Source organism: Antechinus flavipes, chromosome 2 (genome assembly GCF_016432865.1).
Source record: "Antechinus flavipes isolate AdamAnt ecotype Samford, QLD, Australia chromosome 2, AdamAnt_v2, whole genome shotgun sequence".
Classification (NCBI taxonomy): domain Eukaryota; kingdom Metazoa; phylum Chordata; class Mammalia; order Dasyuromorphia; family Dasyuridae; genus Antechinus; species Antechinus flavipes.
In genome coordinates, this window is record NC_067399.1 from 486553457 (window position 1) to 486559687 (window position 6231).

A 6231-nucleotide genomic window follows, 5' to 3' on the forward strand; every position below is an offset into this window, starting at 1 on the left:
ACTCCTCAATATCCCTAGTTCCACATAATACATTATCTCATCACTTTGAATTTTTTCAGCATCTTTTTCATCATTCCCCTTCTCTCTACTCAGATGATTCCAATAATCACTCAGGCTCTCAACTCCTCATGCCTGGATTATTGCATTATGGTTTTCTAATTGGTCTCCCTTCCTTAAGAATCTCTCCACTCCAATCCACTCTTTACATTGCTACCAAAGAGATCGTCATAAAGTTCAGATATGACATGTTACTCTGCCATTCGGCCAATTCCAATGTTTCTCTATTGACTTTAGGATCAAATGGACCTTTCTTTGTCAATTTAAGCCCTTCATGATTAAAGCATTTTTACTTTACTCTTTTTCTTGTCCCTGCCTTTGATCTATTTCTTCTTTCACAACTGTGACTAACATGGAAACATATTTTACATGATAACACATGCACAAACTATATCAAATTGTCTACTATTTTAGGAAGAGGAGAGGGGAGGGAGGAAAAATTGGAATTCAGAATCTTGTAAAAATGAATGCTAAAAATTATTTTGATATGGAATTGGGAAAAATAAAATACTGTTTAAAAAAAAATTAAGCCCTCAACAACCTCTCATCTTCTTCTTCTTCTTCTTCTTTTTTTTTCCTATAGTTGGGATTCAAAAGGGATTAAGTGAATTAATTGCCCAGGATCGCATAGCTAGTAAATGTCTGAGGTCTGAGTTTTTAATACACTGAGTAAATGAATTCAGATTTGAATTCAGTCTTGCTGACTCCAGGGCTGGAACTCATTCCACTATCTCACCCACCTACTTTTTCAATTTTAAAATACTGTACATTCCTTCTTGCATGGATCCTTTTCTAGGGTCCAGCCAAGGCAAGCTAGTGTCTTTACAATTTCTAACATGGAGACTTTTTCTCCTGTCTGTGGTTGCCACTGGCTATCCTTCATCCAAAATTCACTCTCTCTTCTCTTCCTCTTTTTTGAATCTCTACCTTATTTTCTATCAAAATTTAGAACTCATTCATATATATGTATATATGTATGTATGTATGTATGTGTGTGTGTGTGTGTGTGTGTGTGGATATGATATGGGTGTATGAGTGACTGAGTCTACGTGATTGGTGTAGACACCCCTTTAGTTTCATCCACTTGAGCTTAGAACTCTCAATCTCATGCTTAGATATCATTTTCTACAGAAAGTTCTTTCTGATCCTCCCATTCCCATGAATTTATATTCACTTTGTATATATATATATATACAACATATGGGTGTGGAGCACCTGCTCACATTTGTGCTGTTTTTCTCAGTAGAAGGTAAAGTCTTTGAGGACAGGAACTGTTTCATTTTTGTTTCTGTGTACCCACTATGATACTTGGCACACAATAGGAACTTTTTTTTAAACATAACTTTGACAGAACCTATGCCTGGGTAATTTTTTACAACATTATCCCTTGCATTCACTTCTGTTCCAACTTTTCCCTTCCCTTCCTTCACCCTCTTCCCTAAATGGCAGGCAATCTCATACATGTTAAACATATTAAAGTATATCTTAGCTATAATATTTGTGTGCAGATTTATACAGTTCTCTTGTTGTACAAGAAAAATTGGATTCAGAAGGTAAAAATAACCTGGGAAGAAAAAAATGCAAGTAGTCCACATTAATAGAAACTTGTTAATGCTTGTTAGATGACTGATTGATAGGAAAGACCAGATAGAATGGCATGAATGTGTCAAAGAAAGACAAATTTTTTTTTTTTCAGTAAAGGGACTGAGAGGCAAAGGTAAGGCTTTGAGGAACTAGTCCTAAGAAGAAGGGAAGGATTTTACTAGGCTAAATTACTGGGATTCTAACTTCTAGGTTTGGCAGATGGCTTATATAAGTGATCACAGAGAGAAAAACATGCAATTTATTTAGTGAATAAAAAATAGTCCAGCTTAAATGGAGCAGAGAGGCTATATAGAGCAGTAGGAGGAAGTATGGTCAGATAGGTAGACTGGGTTCAAATGGAGGGCCTTGAATACAAGTGAAAGAGATGGTGATTGTATCCTTAACTGCACAATTCTCAATTCCATGTTGTCAGTTCTCTCCTTGGTCATCTCAGTGGGTACCATAAGAAGTATAGTGGGGACTGAGTTTGTTCTGAAAAAAAAAAAAAAACCTAGAGATTTTTAGTGAATTACGAAAGCCATTGGAGTCATCATCAGGTTGTAGCCTTTGTAAAAGCTCATTCTAGGCTACATCGAGAAATGGAGCCTCCAGGAAAAGTGAGGGTCCCACTGAAATCTGCTCTCACTGTGGAGGATGGTATTCAGTTGTGAGGATCATGTTTTCAGAGACTGGAGGCTGACAGGATGAAGATGATCTAGAGCAGGTCTTAATAAACTTTTTATAGTTGCAACACCTTTTTGTACAAAGTTTTTTTCCCCACAATCCCAGGTATATAAAATAGTTACACAAATTAAACATTTATTGATAACAAATCATAATTTCACAATCCTCATATTTAGTTGTGTGATCCCACAGGGGGTCACAAACCACAGTTTTAGAAGCTTTAATCTAGAGGAAGGCAATCAGAATGATCAAATACTTTGAGTGCACAATATATTAGGAGCAACTAAGAGTTAGCCTAGAGAAGAGAAGACTTGGGGAGGGGAGCATAATAGTTGTCTCAAAGTATTTGATGGGTTCTTGTATTTAGAGACCTTTGTATTTGAAACAAGTTTTTAGTAATATTCCATTTATGTATTCCCTTCTGTCTGTCTCTGTCTGTTTATCTTTCTAATCTATATACCTTTGTTTATGTAATTATGTATATATCTTTTTATCCATCCATCCATCTATCATCTATCTTTACATATATACATATATAGTCTGTCTTTCCATCTATCTATATCTCCTTTTTCATCATCTCTCTATTCATTCATCATGTAGAATTGGAATTAGATTTGTTCTATTTGTCTCCAGAAAGCAGAACTGGGATGGGGAGGGGGGAAGAGCATTTATTAAGCCTCTACTATGTGTCAGGCATCATGCTAAGTGTTTTAAAAATTTCTCATTTGAGCCTTATAATATCCCTGGGAAATAGGTACTATTATTATCCCCATTTTACAGTTGAAGAAACTGAGACAGATAAAGGTTGTGTAACTTATCCAATAATCAATAAATATTTGTTTTATAATTTTGTCTGTATCTGTTGTCTGAATGTATTAGCCTAGGACAAATCTGTGAAGTGAGAGCTGTCTACTTTTGAGAATCCTTTTCTGTTCCCTGGAGCTCTTTCCCAATATTCTTTTTTCCCTTCCTCCCTCCTTCTCCCATTCAAAACAGTTTTTTTATTGTAATATTTACTTTAGAACTTTAATCAAAGGACCTACTTTATTACTTACCATATGACTTTGAAAAAGTCATGCCTTTCCAGACTTTAGCTTTCTCATCTACAAAATAAAAGGTTTGACTAGATTAGTGACATGCTGGAGTCAGCTCTGACTGGCTTGCGAGAGAGCCAATTATTAAATATTTAGCATGAGCATCTATACCTCAGAAATCAGCAATTATTACAACTAAGGTCTTGATTTCTTGTTTCATCAATTATCTAGATTTAAGAAAATTTTAATAATTCAGATTAAATAAAAAAATTGCGGGTATACATTCCCCTCTGTGCTCCAAGCTAAATGTTAAACAATTACTAGCACACCTCTCTATTGCTTTATAACTTTCTTGAATTCGGCAACCATGGCGTAAAGATGGCTCAGGGACTGAAGTTATCACCAGGCTGGAGGCCTGTTGGCATACACTACTGATAGTAATGATAACAATAAAAGTAACAGTGACAGGGCATTAGAGTAAGATAAATTGGATTTCTTAAAACAGATATAATCTGTAAATTCTCTGCATTTGAAACCTTTAGGAACTTGGAGGTTTTGGATGTTAGAGCTGAGACACTATAAAGATAGTGAGAAGTCTTTATGAATGAGAGTCCCTGTAAAGGGATAGGGAGGGGTTGGTGGTCAGTCTTAGTAAACTTTTAAAACTCAGCCAAAATCAATTAAGAAAAAAGGTGGGTGGAGTCAAGTAGTGGAGAAAAGACAACAACTCACCAGAGCCTCCTCCAAACTCCTGAACACTTTTAAATAATGCCATAGATCAATTTCTGGAGCAGCAGAACACACCTAAGTACAGGGTGAAATAATTTTTCCAGTCAAAGACAACTTAGAAAGTCAACAAGAAAGGTCTGCCGCACCTGGACGAGAGTAGAACACAGTCTAGAGTGAAGCAGGCTTCATCCAGCACAGCCCCAACCCCAGTAAAGCATGAGGAAGCCATGGAAGCCACGGAATCAGCAACAGTGGTAGCTGCTTGCAGAGTTCTCAGCTCACAGAAGATAAGGGGGTCGAACATCTGGACAGAAGGAGATTACAAGGGTCTCTTTGCTAGTACTGAGTGGGACTCTGGGTTGCTTGGATCTGGATTGCAGTCCTGGGTGTCTCCCCGGATAAGGAGGAGCACTATCACACCAGAGCTCATCGTTACAGTGGAGCCGGGACATGGCACAATTCCAGGGCAAAAAAAAAAAAAAAAAGTGCTTGTGTTGCTCACAGACTAGAACACAAGCTAAAAGAGTAATAAGTGCACCTCTAACTTAGAAGAACTGACAGCTTACATATATATTCCTAGGAGAATCACTGAAAATAACTGCACAAATCCCTGAAGTTTGGAACAGTGTACCCTCTATCCTGGAAGCAGAACCCTACTTTAACAAAGAGTTAAAAGTTAAGAAATACACTGGGGGAAAATGAGCTAACAACAGAAAAAATTCTGACCATAGAAAGTCACCAGGGTCATGAGGAAGAGCAAAACACTCAGAAGAAGATAACAAAATCAAAGTTCCTATATCCAAAGCCTCTAAGAAAATTAGGAATTGATCTAAAGCCATGGAAAAGCTCAAAAAGGTCAACAGCTTGGTAAAAGAGACTCAAAAACTACTGAAGAAAATAACACCTTAAAACAATTAGACCAAATGGAAAAGCAGCACAAAAATTCACAGAAGAAAAAAGAAACTGTTTAAAAAGTAGAGTTGGCCAAATCGAAAAATAGGTACAAAAACTACCCAGAGAAGATAATTCCTTAAAAATTAGAACTCAGTAAACATGTTTAACATATATTGATTAACTTACTGTCTAGGGGTGGCAGGGGGAATGAAGGGAAACAGAAAAATTTTGAAGCACAAGATTTTGCAAGGGTGAATGCTGAAAACTATCTTTGCATGTATTTTGAAAATAAAAAGCTATGATTAAAAATTATAATTGAAGTAAAATCGATTTCTACATATTTACATATATAAATATAGAATATATACATTAGATTATTATAGATCCACATTCTATAGAATAGAAATGAAATAGAAATGAAAGCCAATGACTCTATGAGAAATCAAAAAACATAAAACAAAACCAAAAGAACAAAGAAATAGAAGATAATGTTAAAATATCTCATTGGAAAATCAGTTGACCTGGAAAATAGACCTAAGATAAATAACTTAAACATCTTTGGGCTACCTAAAAGCCATGATAAAAAAAAAAGAGCTAAGATATCAGTTTTTAAGAAATTATCAAGAAAAATGGTCCTGATATTTTAGAAACAGAGGCTAAAATAGAAATTGAAAAAACCCAAGATTATTTGCTGAAAGATATCCTAAAATGAAAACTCACAGGAATATTATAGCCAAATTCCAGAACTCCAAGGTCAAGGAGAAAATAATGCAAGCAACTAGAAAGAAATAATTCAAGTATTGTGGAATCATAGTCAGATTGACATAAGATTTAGCAGCTTCTACTTTGAAAAGTGAAAGGGCTTGGAATGGGATATTCCAAAAGGCAAAGAAGCTAGGATTACAACCAAGAATCATCTACTCAAAAAAACTGACTATAATCCTTCAGGGGGAAAATGTATATTCAATGAAATAGAGAAATTTCAAGCATTCCTGATGAAAAGGCCAGTGATGTAAAGAAAATTTGACTTTCAAATGCTAGATGCAAAAGAAACATCAAAAGGTAACCAAGAAAGGGAAATTATAAGGCACTTAATACATTCCAACATGGAAAGATGACACTTCTAACTCACAAAAACATTGTTATTATTAATATTAGAGAGAGGGCACAGGTGTGAGTTGAATATGACAGCATGATATCTAAAAAATAAAATTAAGGGGTGAGAGTGGAATATTCTAGAAGAAAGGGA

General features: G+C 35.5%; 1 long non-coding RNA gene across 1 annotated transcript; it reads right to left on the reverse strand.

Moving 5' to 3' along the window:
• Positions 1–1876: 1876 nt before the first annotated feature.
• On the reverse strand, positions 1877–4546 carry LOC127547059 (uncharacterized). Its single transcript, XR_007950059.1, has 3 exons — positions 4092–4546; positions 3381–3428; positions 1877–2133 (listed from the first exon to the last, which is right to left on the reverse strand). It is a non-coding gene; the product is annotated as an uncharacterized LOC127547059 (long non-coding RNA).
• Positions 4547–6231: the final 1685 nt, after the last annotated feature.